The sequence below is a fragment of the Rhodamnia argentea genome, chromosome 10, assembly GCF_020921035.1.
Source record: "Rhodamnia argentea isolate NSW1041297 chromosome 10, ASM2092103v1, whole genome shotgun sequence".
NCBI lineage: Eukaryota > Viridiplantae > Streptophyta > Magnoliopsida > Myrtales > Myrtaceae > Rhodamnia > Rhodamnia argentea.
The window spans coordinates 7,705,351-7,720,477 of record NC_063159.1 but is presented as its reverse complement, the minus strand read 5'-3'; positions in this window follow the sequence as shown (position 1 = coordinate 7,720,477).

Here is a 15,127-nt window from a genome sequence, read left to right as displayed (position 1 = left end):
GACTTCGATCTCGAAGTACGATCGTGCCCGTACGTGTGAATTAGATATCAAATCCTCGATCTCGAGGAGCGGATCGCTAATTCCTAAATAGAATTTCAAGGTTTGCCCTATGTATATAGGGACGACGGTAATTCTATAATATATTCACTTGCTAACCCTAATCTCGGGGGATGTTGTGAATAAAAATCGGAATTTCGGATTTAAAGGTGTTTTATGGGCAATATTGTTTATTTTTGTTCAAATTTCATTGTTTTCATGGTTTAAATAAATTCCAAAAAAATCCCAAAAAAAGATGTCACGTTTTCTTAAGCTAAATCACATTTCTCTTCACTTTTTGCATGAAAATAATGTCTAATAAAATTAGGACTTTGAGAAATCAATTTCTTAAGTTAAATTAGATGTTACTTCACATTAGAGTAGTTTTTACCTTTATTTTTTTCATGAATCCGAAAATACACAAAAATATACCAAAAAAAAAAAATACCATCCACGTTGCATAGCATTATAGTTTAGTTTGCATTATTATATTTTCCTTGTCATGCATATTTGCCACGTCATTATGCCATGTCACGTATTTTTGCCATGTCATTACATCTCACATGTCATATAGGTAGATTGCATTAGCATTGCATTTAATAAAAGAAAACCCCAAAAAAAAAATTAATTCAAATCATCAAACTAAGGATTTTTCATGAAAATCGGGTACCGAGAGGGCATTAATTGAAAAGTTAATGTAACCAAGTCCCCGAATCCATTTAATCTCCGGTTCGTATGAAATAAAGTATTTTCTCCCTAATACTTTATTTAGGTTTCTAATCTACCTACCATAAAAGATTAGTGGCGGCTCCAATTTAAAATCTTGGCATGTAATTGAACCTAAGTTGCGATTCGGTAGGATTTGGGAGAGTCCGAATTAGGTTAATTAATCTAATTAACCTAATAATCCGTTAACCTTGAAAAAGCCAATTTTTAGGTCGCGACAGCTTGGCGACTCATTTGGGGACATGAATTTTTTCGAAAAAATTCTGGTGGACTTAAGCCTAAGTGATTTTCATGTTGATTCTCCTTGGTTGATGATTTGGATTTGTAATTTGTTCGTTTTTTTTTTCTTTGGGTGTTAATTGTTATATTGATTTTCTGATTATCTGCCTTTGTTTTGGATAATTGATAGCTGTGTCATATTGTAATTTAATATCTTGGGAATCATAAACTCTTGTGCATGAATTTTCATTTGTTTGCACTACACCATTTTCAAAACCTTAGTAAAATTTAGGACGGTATCAAGATTGGGAATCTCCTTAGCCTCGATCACGGGGAATGGGTGACCCCATCTTTGATCCCGAGCTTTGGTACGGAGGATCACCCAACCTGGCTATAATCTCATAGCATGGAATGGACCCTCGACCTAAATGAAATTCTTAAAGGCTGAGCATTGACCAATCTAATTTGGTACGGTTTGTCTATAAGATTTCGAACTTTTTTAAAAAAAAATCATAAAAAGGGCACACACCTGACACCCGTCACGCGCATGTCCGTGTAATGTCATAATGTTGGTGGGTAAGCTTTCTGATCCTTTTCGTGCAAATTACTTATCCTCGTGTACTATTTCGGTCGGTCCATGGCAATTAGGTTGGTCGTGTCTCGATTTACTACTTCATGGAGTGCATGGAATGCAAGAACATCCGAACCGTTCCAATGCCCAAAAAGGGATTAGGCAGTTGGTTTACTCAGCTGGACAGCATAGCTCGAGATTATGTGGAGCACAGATTGGGGCGTTTGGTGCATTTTTGTGAGATACGGGTCCGTACCGGGCTTATTCAGGCGATTGCTCATTTTTGGTGCCCCGAGACCTCGACGTTTATATTCGGTAAGCATGAGCTTACCCCAACTTTGGAGGAATATAGCATGCTCATTGGAAAGTCCCTAGATCCGGAACCTATTAGTCCATATATCGGTACCGATCCTCCACTCTTGCTTGCTGAATTTTTGAATATTGGAATAGCTGAAGTTCAAAGAAATTTAAAAGCTAATTACGGGAATTGCTCATTCTCGTTCTTGACCGAATGTTTTAATCAAGCTATTTCATTGCAAAAAGGGAAAATTTTCTTGCTGGCTTTCTTTGGATTAGTAATCTTTCCACATTGTAAAAATTCGATTAACCCAAAGATAGCTTACTTCGTTCAACAAGTTTGTGAAGAGAAAAATTTCGTCAATGCAATATTGGCGGAAACTTTTATGTCTTTGAACGAGTATAAGCGAGATAAATGTGGTACTTTTAAAGGTTCGGCTGAGCTTTTGCAAATATGGTTCCTTTCTCATATTAAAGGATGTCAAAATCTTGTAACAATCGAAAAGCTCAGAAATTTTTCTCCCCCAATCATTGTTTTCAAAGAAAAACAGGATAAAATTCCAGATTACCATTTTTGTGAGTGGATAGGATTGTTAGAGGATCCGGAACCTAGGGGTTTCCTATGGCAAGCTAGTTGGTTCAAGATAGGTATGGCTCGTTTGGCAAGCGCTGGTGCAAGACCAATCCCTTTGCTCGGATTCACCGGAGCTACCGAGTATTATCCACTACGGGTGGCACGTCAATACGGAGTTGTCCAGACCTTACCACCACCCCTAGAGGCCGAAGGTGTTCGGCTCGACTTCACCGTCAAGGTCCCAGAGCGTGAACAATCAGTGATTACCATTCGCTCATTGTGGAATTTTTGTCGGCCATCCAAGCTCAAGCTACCGAGGAAGGAGTTGCTGGGCAATGAAAAGATATATCATGCCACCCCTCAATACATCAAGAAGCATTCAATTCCTGAAGCCTTACAACCGGTAATCCCAGAGGTGCGACCTACGGCTACTCTTCATGCTCAAGTGGAAGATCTCACGCAGCAATTGGAGCGGGCAAAGAGGAAAGCGGCAGAGGCGACACGGGCATTGAAACGGTTGAAAAACAAGAATGCTCTCTTGGAGTAGTAAATCGAGATCGTATCGTCATCGAGTCGTTTGGTTATTGGTCTTACATTTAATTAATTTTCTTCTCGATGTCTGGACACATTCTTTATTTTCCTAGGCCTCTTGTTAGGGAAACTTTCGTCAAGTGTTAGGCTTGTTATCCTTTAATTGCAGTTTCAGATAAATAAAACAGTCCTGTTCTCATTCTGACCTTGCTGTTCTGTAAGAATTTTTACACCCTTTTCCTGTTGGATTCAGTTTCCTCACTTCAAATGAAAAATGTTCATAAGATCTTGAACCATCTATTCAAAAAATTTCGTAATAATCCATCGTGTTTTCTATTTTTTATGGAATTAATGGCCGGAGTCAGGCAGGCTGGAATTTGACACGTTCTCAGACTACAGATTCATTTTGCGATTTACTACTAGTAAACGTGCCGCATTGTTAAATTGCCAAACATGAAAGTTGTTGATCTATGTTTCAATTAACAGCCTGAAAAATTTCGGAATTAAATTCACCATTTAAAGGGGTCCTTCGTTCTTTTAACAACAGGTGGACGAAACAGTTTTCTGAACGTAATTTTTCACAAAGATGCATTAAACTGGTTTGATCCACTCAGATCTAGCTCGATTGTCCAACACAAAAGTTGTTAATCAGCCTCTTGACTCTAAGCTAGTAAATTTTCACACCATTTTCACAATCGGATGATTTTTCATGAATAAATTCCCGAAACCCGACGAGGCTGGAACCTGCAGGTCAAGGTCACGAGTCAAGTGCTCATGAGTCTAGTATAGCCATGGATCGGCTCAACATCTTTCATGCATTATACTCATCATATGACTCTCTTTTGTAGGTAATTTATCACGGATCCTCCACACATTACCCGATCGGTGGCTAAGAAAATGGCGGACAAAGCTGAAATCAACAACGCGGTCCGGGAAGCTCTGCGAGAGCAATTCGAGGTTATGAACCAGAGGTTTGAGGGTATGATGAGCCAGATGATGGAACGTATGATGGCTGCTACTGTTGCTTCTGCTAAGCACCCGACCGGTCCGACACCTCAGAACGTCGTCTCTCCGACCCTTCCCGCAAGCAATCCCGAGAAGGCTTCTGAGCATGTCCTTGATTACACCATGCCGCTAGAGGATGTTGTCATTACCGGCGCTAGCTCGAGCGCCCCATCACCAGCTCTCATCTCCCAAGCCAGCCCCGTGACTATGGGACCGTCCGTTGAAATGGCCAAGTTATTGGCCCAAATGGAGCAGCGAATCCGTGAGATGGAAGGAACGCACAAAGATACCCCAGATTGACCTATCTGTCTTTTCAAAGGTCACGGTGCCGGAGAAGTTTAAGATGCCCGATTTCGAGAAGTATGATGGGACTTCTAACCCGGTCCAAAGACGTCCGGATGTATCGTGCAAGAATGAACAAGCATGCGACCAACGGCCCCCTAATGGTTCAGACTTTCCAGGCTAGTCTAAAGGAAGCTGCCATGAGATGGTATACGGACTACGAGATCTATCGGATGGATGATTGGGAGAAGGCAGCTAATGCTTTCGTCAAACATTTTAGTTTTAACTTGGACGTGCTCACCACCAGAGAAGATCTTGAGCAGCTTGAGATGAAGAAAGGAGAAACGATCAAGCAAGATGCCACCAGGTGGAGGAACGTGGCATCTCAACCGAAACCGGTCCCTCCCGAAAGGGAGCTCATGAAATTGTTTGTTTCCACCCCGCCGCAAGTTATGAGAACTCGAGTTTTGGGATCCGTCGCCACGTCATTCAGCCATCTCATTGCAATGGCTGAAGAAGTCGAGAGTGGCATGAAGAAAGGTTGGTACGGTGAAGCCGCCATGACAACCAAAAGGTTTGCGGTAAGGAAGGACAAGGAGCCGGCCCCACAGGTCAACATGACCTACAGCCAAAAGCCCATGACTCGGACGCCGCCGTATGCATTCCTAATCAACAACGAGGCTAATTTCGGCGCGCAACGACAAAGAGGGAATCTACGGTCCCTCGGCGGTTTACCCCTCTACCGGGGACCCCGTCGCAGGTACTCGCGGTTCTACGTAAGAGAGGCTTATCGACTTCCGAGCCTCTGCGACCCAAGAACACGAGCTCGCCGAGATACGATCCATCAAAGAAATGTGATTACCATTGTGGGGAGCTTGGACATGATACCGACGGCTGTTTCAGATCGAAGCATCGGATTCAAGATCTACTCGATTCCAAGGCATTCTCGTTCCAGGGTAACAAACAACTTAACGTCCGTAATAATCCTTTGCCGCATCATTCAAATAAAGTTAATGCTGTATTTGGGTTAGGAATTAGACAGGTTGTTGCTGTTAAGGTTGAAGTAGCCGATATCCTCGACGCTCCGATCGTGGCAGGATATTATAAGGTCGGTGAACCGATATCACTCGATCGCTTGAAGGAAAAGGTCTCCGGTCTCATGAAGAACGGATTCATAGTTTGGACAAGTCAAGTCGGGACAATGGCCACCATTTCCCGGATCGTCATTGATTGGGATCAGGAACTTGCAGCTTTGACCCAACCCGGGACCTTTCGAGAATCTCGGGTAGAAGATGCTGATGTGACCGACTTGATCAAGAATGACCCGGAGTTGGCTGATATGCCCGCCTTGGAAGATGCAGTGGATGATGAACTCGGAATCGTCATTGCCTCGCCCCAGCCTTTTCCGTATGTTAGCGACAAGGCGGTTCCTTGGTCCTACGATCTTGCCCCGATAACAAGATCGGGACGTGCTTATAACGACGACCAGCCAACTAAGCAAATTGTCGAGAAGGATGCTAAGGAATTCTTAGCCGTGATCAAAGCGAGTGAGTATAGCATTGTCGATCGCTTGCGGAAGTCACCGGCTCAGGTGTCCCTACTTGAACTTCTGCAATCATCCGAGAAGCATCGGGAGTCCTTAATGAAGGTACTCAATCAAATTCACGTACCCGAGAATATTGAGCAGGACAAACCGGAGAACTTTGTAGGGACGATCCTTCTAAAGGATCAAGTCGCGTTCGCCGACGATGAGATTCCGCTCGAGGGGCGGGGTCATAACAAAGCTTTACACATAACAGTCAAACACAAGCAAACTCACGTGGCTCGGGTACTTATTGACAACGGGTCGGCACTGAATATTTGCCCATTAGCCACATTGAATCGTCTTGGAATCGACTTGGCTAAGTTGCAGACGGCCAAGACTTCCGTCCGGTCGTTCGATGGCGTGAAGAAGGATGTCCTGGGGCAAATCAACTTGGAGATTCAGATCGGGCCTTCTTTGTTCGACGTTCTCTTCCAGGTACTGGATATTCCTTCGGCCTTTAACCTTCTCCTAGGCCGTCCTTGGATTCACAACGCCGGGGCAGTCCCGTCAAGCCTTCATCAAAAAATTAAGTTCGTGGTCGAGCGCGAAGTTGGTGATTGTCCACGGAGAGGAAGATTACCGGATTTTCAATGAAACAGCTATCCCTTACATCGAGCCGGCGCATGATGAAGAAGATTCTTACCATGCTTTTGAGATAGTACACACCATCCATGCATCTCCGGAGAACCCTTTACCCATTCCGAAGTGTCATCTGCATCTCTTATGGTGGCAAAAGTAATGGTCGGTTGTGGTTTCGAGCCCGGCATGGGTTTAGGTCGGCACGGCCAAGGGATCCGCACACCGATCAAACTTAAAGAGCAGTCCCACACAGGTGGTTTGGGATATCGAGGGTATACCCGCCCTAAACGTGACAAGCAATATACAACCGGTCGGAGCAAGGAAGAGCGCAGTCCTTTGCCACCGCCCCTGTACACTACCTTCCGATTGGCTGAAGTGACCGGTGGTTTTGATGAGTTGAGCCGGTTTGAGGATGATCCGGGAATAGTGTTCCCAGAATGCCAAAATGCTAATCCGATGATACTCGACAAAGAAGATGAAGACCTCGACCTTGCCGCTTGGTTCGATAATCTTACTATTGCTGCTGTATTGGAAGAGACCATAGAGGTTGATGGCGCATTTGTAGAGGAGCCTAATATAGCACATGAACTCCCGAAGCTATCCGTCGATGCCACGTTAGGCGATCCGCTGGAGGGATTGGTTTCAGAGTAACACTTGCTTATTTATTTTCATATTCCCCTGCGTGGGACATTTCCTGCTTTCCTTTAGGTTACATTACTCTCGTAGGATTTTGATTCAATGTCGTACTTCCCTTTCAATAAGATGTAATTCATTGATTTGATATCAATAAAATTACAATCAATTTTTATTATGATCTTTGGAATCTTGTCGGAGTATCCCAAACCAACCCAATGACGATAACCAACGATTGAACAATCCGTCATCTATGGTAAGCACTGAGGGTTGGACTCCGCCAAGATTTCTCGTCCCGGGGTCTTCAAAAATAAATAAAAAAAGTGGCTAAAGGTGCTCGATTTGCAAAGAAATGCATCGAATATCTAAACCCCGTTTGTCCTCCTAATTTTCCTATTTCTTGTTTCAGGGGTAAATGGGAAGAGGGAGACCTAGCGGATTCCGGAGTATACGACTTGGACGAGTTTACTCCCGACTACAAGGAGATACGTCAAGACTTCGAGCAACACGAGACGTTTAGACCTCTAACTGGCGATGAGACTATATCAATCAACTTGGGCGATGAGGAAAATCCTAAAGAGATTAAGATAGGGGCGAATCTTTCCCCGTAAATGTCCGAGCGCCCGATCAAGCTTTTGAAGGATTACCAGGACATTTTCGCCTGGGTCCTATGCGGATATGCCCGGTCTTGACCGTTCCATTGTCGAACATTGTTTGCCGATCGATCCTTCGGCTAAGCCGAAGTGCAAAAGTCAAAGAGGGCCGGACTGCAATTAGTGCGAGAAGATCAAAGAGGAGGTCATGAAGCTTCTCGACGTAGGATTCATTGAGACTACGTAATATTCCGATTGGGTCGCTAACATAGTCCCCGTCATAAAGAAAGACGGCCGCATTCGGGTTTGTGTCGATTATCGAGACTTGAACAAGGCCAGTCCTAAAGATGATTTTCCCCTCCCGCATATCGACGTACTCGTTGACAGATCATCAGGATTTGAATTGTTTTCATTCATGGATGGTTTCTCCGGGTACAATCAGATCTTGATGAATGTCAATGACAAGTTGAAAACCACTTTCACCACACCATGGGGAATGTTCCATTACCGGGTGATGCCGTTCGGTCTCAGAAACGCTGGAGCTACTTACCAACGAGCCATGGTTGCCCTTTTTCACGACATGATGCATAATGAGATTGAAGTTTATGTCGATGACATGATAGCAAAGACTAGGCATGGAGAAGATCACGTCGAAACGCTGAAGAAATTGTTCGACGGACTCGAAAGTTCAAGTTACGCCTCAACCCCGCCAAATGTGTCTTTGGGACCAGCTCGGGCAAGCCGCTCGGATTCGTGGTAAGCGTAAAGGGTATTGAAGTCGACCCTTCTAAAGTCAAGGCTATTCGTGAGCTTAAGCCGCCGGCGACGGTTAAAGAAGTTCGAAGTTTGATGGGTAGGCTAAACTATATTGCTCGATTCATCTCTCGCTTATCGAAACCGCTAAGCCGTTCCTCAAGCCGTTAAAGAAGAATGCGCTAGTCGAATGGGATAGCGAATGTGAGGAAGCTTTTGAGAAGTCGAAGCAAAGATCCGATGAATCCACCCGTGCTTGTTCCTCCAAATACGGGCAACCTTTAATCCTCTACCTCACAATCCATAGTGAGTCTTTGGGCGCTATGTTAGCCCAAGAGAGGCAGGAAGATGGAAAAGAACGAGCCATTTATTATCTAAGCAAGAAATTCACAGCTTCGGAAATGAAGTACTCCGAAGCAGAGAAAACATGTGCGGCGTTAGTCCGGGTACCGCACGAGCTTCGGCAATATACCTTGCATTACCAAGTGCTTCTGGTGACAGAGTGCGATCCTATCAAATACTTGCTAAATCAACCCGCCTTAATTGGTAGACTTGCCAAATGGCAAATCCTCATTTCTGAGTTTGATGTTCAATATTTGTCCCAAAAGTCAATCAAGGGACGGGTTATAGCGGATGTCCTAGCCGAAAATCCGGGGCGAGATGATGATGCCTATCATTCCGAGGATCGAATCATGTCGGTAGAGGATTACATCTCGGACAATGTATTTTGACGGAGCTGTAAATTTATCTCGGATCGTGCACTTGGAGCGGTCCTAATATCCCCCGGTGGTCGGCATTATCCTGTGGCAGCAAAGTTGGTATTTCCTTGCACAAATAACATAGCAGAATATGAGGCGTGTATCCTCGGCTTGCGTGCCGCGATCGAAATGGGAGTTACTCGACTCAAGGTGTTTGGGGATTCGGCGTTGATTATCCTCCAAACAGTTGGAAAATGGAAAACTCGGGATGCCAAACTGCTGCCCTACCACGAGTATCTGGATGAATTAGTAGAGGAGTTTCACGATATCTCGTTCGAGTATTTGCCTAGAACTCACAATCAATTCGCCGATGCTTTGGCTACCCCGTCCTCAATGTTAGTCACTAATGGACTTGAGGTTGAGCCGTTGAAGATTGAGGTACTAAGGAAGCCGGCATATTGTATGGCTATGACCGATGAACCCGACGGCAAGCCATGGTACCACGATATCAAGACATATATTCGGAAGCGGGGAGTTTCCCGAGAAAAGTACCGCGTCCGACCAAAGGTACATAAAGAAGATGGCCTCAAAATTTTTCTCGAGCGGAGAGAGTTTATACAAACGGTCGTTCAATTCGGTCCTTCTAAAGTGTATAGATTCCACCGAAGCGATCCGCCTAATGATGGAAGTGCATGAAGGAATTTGTGGTCCGCACATGAACGGACACATGCTAGCCAAGAAGATCATGAGGTTGGGCTATTACCGGCTCACCTTAGAGAGTGATTGTATTCAACATGTCCGGAGTCGTCACAAATGCCGATTCATGGTGATAGGATTAACGTTCCTCCGAACGAGCCGCATCGCTTGTCCGAACCATGGCCATTTTCTATGTGGGGCATCGACGTGATTGGTCCTATTAATCCTAAAGCATCTAACGGGCATCGATTTATTCTTGTCGCTATTGACTATTTTTCTAAATGGATTGAAGCTACATCATACCCGGCGATCACAGCTCGCAATGTCGTAAAATTCATCCGTCGTGACATTATCGCGCGATACGGTTCGCCCGAAGCCATAATCACCGACAATGGTTCAAACCTGAACAACAAGCAGGTCGATGATCTATTCAAGGAATTCAAGATCAAGCATCTCGAACTCTTCTCCATACCGTCCCCGGATGAACGGGCGGTGGAAGCACCAACAAGAACATTAAGAAGATCTTAGCTAAGACAGTGAGAATTATCGCGACCGGCATGAGAGGTTGCCGTTTGCCCTCATGGCGTATCGGACTTCGATTCGAACATCTATCGGGCAACCCCGTACTCTCTTGTATACGGGATGGAAGCAGATATTACCGATGAGGTGGAGATTCCTTCTTTGCGGGTCCTATCTCAAGTCAAGCCGATCGAGGCTGATTGGATCCAACGGAGGATGGACCGATTAAATTTGATCGATGAAAAGCGGCTTAAGGCCGTATGTCATGGCCAGTGCTATCAGCAAAGGGTTGCTAAATCCTTCAACAAAAAGGTTCGGCCTCGACACTTCCAGGTTGGTGACCTTGTCCCGCGGAAATTGTTGCCCATTGTTCCACTTCCCGGAAGGGAAGTTCGCTCCAAACTATGGTGGCCCGTATGTTGTGAAGAAGGTACTCCCGGGAGGCGCTTTGATTTTGAATGAGATGGATGGTCGTGTTTTTACCAACCCTCACAATTCTGATGTCGTAAAGAAATATTATGCTTGATGTGCTCTGACATTTTAATCAAGTTACAATTCATCTAATGAGTGTTCATGCATTATACTTGTACTTGAATTGTTCCTATTCGCATTGTTAATCTTCAATGTGGGAGTTTTCGATAAGGAAATTTCTTTGATTCTGCTGAATTGATCATTTTGAATGAGGAATATCGGGACGATGAAAGGCAAGCCATTTCCTATACACGTCTATATCATAACCCCCAAAGGAAAAGAGAGAGTTTCCATACCGACAAGGTAAAGGGTTATCTCGCGAGAAGTATGACGACCAAGATGATATGAGGCATTCATTTCCTCTATCCAAACACCACAGGTTGTCTGTTGATAAACCCCTTTGAACGGCGTTTCATTTCATGCCCCTGTCAGGAACAACCCCACATCGGGGCAATTTTTAGATCAAGGAATGAGTAAAATTTTCTTGCTCTCACTTGCATCAATCTTTGAGTGTATTTATTGCATGCGAATTCTGTATTAGTCCAAGTGCCTTAGACATGACGAAGAGCATTTCATTCTCTACATCATACACATTTATCCCTTTGCAAACCCAATTTGAGCGGCGGATTCATTTCTCGTAACCCAATTGGTGATCATTCTAGCGAGGAATCATTTCAAATCATCCGGCAAATGAGCAAAATGCCTTGGGGCAAACTCGAACTCGAAAGATTTGCCAGCAAAATGTGTAGGATCTGGACATACCCCTTCCTTTTAAAAAAAAAAAAAAAAGAGGCGAGAGAAGGAGTAAGAAAAGCAAAGGCTTACCACTCAAAAAAAAAAAAAAAGAAGAAGAAAGAGAGAAAGAGAAAATAATGGGCAAAATTTTGAGCACCCCAAAATCCCAAAAAAAAAAAGGAAAATAAAATGGGAAATGCGGCCCGTAAAGAAAAAAAGAGAAAAGGGGGCCATTTCCCCGTAAAAAAAAAGAGGAAAAAACTCCTGGGAAAATCTTTGGAATGAAGAGGTGTCTCGGTTTGGACGCATTCAAATGTTCCCAGGGAGTCTCGCAAGAATACCATTCTAAGCAAAGAGATGGTCACCGAGCCTCATCATTATGCACCCTTTGTTGCAAATAAGCCTTTCATTTCTAGGCCTACCACTGAACCTACATTACAACCGTTACCAAAAGTCTCTTCGATTAGGGCACTTGGGTTAATGTAGGATTTTGAATTGCTTATAAATATCGCTCGAAGAAGTGCGAGCAAGTTCATTTTTACTTCATTTTGCGGGGTTCCCGACTTGTAAACCCGATGCAGGTGACAAGAATTTCATTTCATCTCAAAGCCAAAAATGACTCATACGAGTCCCCTTTTGATAAACCCTTTGACCAAGCCCGAATTACGGTCCTTGCAAAAGACCTCATAGATTGGTCCGGTCATACCGATTGCGAGAATACTCGGACCCTTGTCAAGTGTGATGATGGCGGTTCCGAGTGTTTTCTCTTACCCGTATCAATGGTCGGGTTTCAAAACCTTTTTCATGAGAGTGAGCGGAAGTCCTTTTTGATCGTAGTTCCTCATTCGATTTGATCAAACTCGTCAAAAGGATCAGACTTATTTCCTTATTGACAAATCCCCATGGAGCTTTGCAAAAAAAAAATCAAGAATTTGTGGACGTGTCATGTTAACAATTGATCATGTTCATCTCAAGTGATTAAACAGGTATGATACAAGCAATCTACCTCGTTTCGTGATTATCCGTTCGGAGAACCCGGGTAAGTTTTCCGAATCCCTTTTCAAATTAACAACTCTTCCGATGATAGTTGTTATAATTGAATTCAGGCAATATGCCTCTTTCGTACTTATCGATTCCATTCGGTGGTACTCCTCTCAAATATTGTTCAAATCAGGCAATATGCCTCTCCCGTCAGATCGTGTAGACATATGCACCTGGGCGATCTTGACATCTTACCAAATCATAACGACGTAGCTCTTATGGTTTCGGTCTCAGATCACGTAGACATATGCACCGGTGATCTTGACCTTTAGTCGGCTCATAATGACATAGCTCTTATGATTCTCGGCCCTTTTATCAAATCATGACGACATAAGCACCCATGATTTTGATCCAAACCTAATCATAACGACGTAGCTCTTATGATTTTGGTTCACATTTGTCAAATCGTGAAGACATATGCACTCGGCGATTTTGACATTTTATCAACTCACAACGACGTAGCTCTTGTGAACTTGGTTTCACTTCTATCGACTCACAACGACGTAGCTCTTGTGATCTTGAAGGACACACATATCTTGCGTCGTCTCGCATCGAGGAAAGTTTCGATAACAGATGGGCCTAGTACCTTAAGATCCTCGCATAAGAAGCTTGGAAGTTAAGAGAATCATTAGCTTATGAGGTATCCGGTAAAACAGTATGCTCGTATGCGATCCATATGCGTGTTTCTTTAATATGGAAAAAAGAGAAGCTTTGGCACATGTCATTTACTGTTTTGCATGGCATGCATTATTTCCTACCACATTAGAAAATGGGATTAAGACTCCCACCAAAAATAAATTATCATATCATTTGCAAAATTTAGGTTTCAATTTTAGTCTTTGAGCGAAACCTCTACGAGTCTCCACTCAAAGAGGGGCAATTGTTGACACCTAAATTTTGATTTTTCTAAAATCATCCATTTCGACCATAAAATGAGAACTAGTCATAGTTCTCACCAAAAATAAATTTTTCATGCATTGCATATTTACTCTCTGTCATTGCATATTTATTTAGGGTCACAAGGAATGATCTCTATATTGCTACGTGTCCAAGAGGGATTACCATGGAAAGAAAAGGAGGTACGGGCATAGGAGGAATAACAAGTGGGAGCCGCAGGTGGTTTTTCTTTGTGGAAGTAAGGGGATGCTTTTGACAAATCATAAATAAAGCAGGCCCATGAGTTGTTTTGATTTGGTCATATAACTCTTACTCGTGGCTTGAATTTTATCTCAAATTTAATCTAGCCCATTTTTGGTCATTGAAGCCTTTAGTTTATTACTTGTTGAACTAATTAAGGCCCAAAGACCTTGAAGATTACGTGTGGTAGCCCATAAAGTGAGAAGAAATTTTGCCCACACATGATGACTTCACTTTGGCCGAAATTGATAGGTGTTTAGTTAGATTAGGACTCTTTTAAGGTCAAAATTCAAAATTTATTTAAAGAGTCTTATCTTAACTAAGATTTTATCACTAATTGGCTGCAAATAACAGAAAGTTTTGGTGGATACGGACTCTTAAAATCTAAGGCTTACATTCGATCCCGTTCTAACTAGAACTCTCTATCCAACGATCCAAATTGACTCCTATTCCTACTAGGATTGTCGAGACAAGTTCTATAAATACAAGGCTGCGTTCACGTTGGGAAAAGAGATTTCACACAGACCCTCACTCAGAAAAATTCCGAAAGTTCGAGAGACGCACGGGAGAATTGAGAGGCCAAAAGCTAAAAGTTGTGGCTGGGAATCATCTCGTGGGGGCGTTTTGTTTTATTCCTCCGATTGGCGACCGCTTCCTGCATACTCCAGTGTTGGCTCCATCTGCTGACCTTGTGATCCCTTTGATTGCCACAGTCGTTACTACCGAAGGTCCGAAACTTTGAGTCCAAGAGGTGGGTTCTATTGCTTTTTGATTATTCTGCTAATCAAGGTCAAAGATATTTCAGTCAAAAGCTTCTGAAAAAAAACGCCACTTGGAGGACCTTTCTGGGATATCTACACACATTGAAGGGCATCCACTTGGACGATACTCCTTTTCATGTGCACACGAAGAACCCCCAATAATCAACAGATCAGAACCGCCACTGTTCAAGGATTCCTAGAGAATTTTTTTAGCGTCTAATTTTGCAGGACACCGATATTGAGTCGTGAACCATTGAGTCTTATCAAAATTGAGACCATTGACATCAACAAACTCTGCTCGTGAGTTCATCCGCAGGTCCCATCCACAAGACGGTTCAGTTTGCAAATCCTCTGAGCCGAACGTCAACGGGAGCCGTAAGTTCCATCCGCGGACAACTTGGCAAGTGGTTCTTCAAATTAGGTAATTTTCTAATATGTTGATATTATGAGAATATTTGCTCGACATGAATATTTCATGAATATTGCATGATTTCCAGATAAATTATAGTTGCTCAATTTAAAATTTCGAATTTGGGAGCATCTCGGGATATTGTGCATATATACTTTCGGATCACTTTTGAGCGTATCTATGAGGAAGTTTGTTGCTTAAATCTTGTATGTTCGAAAATTTCTGAGTAAATATGGGATATCATCCTTATCTTCCTGGATACTTAGCATATTATCC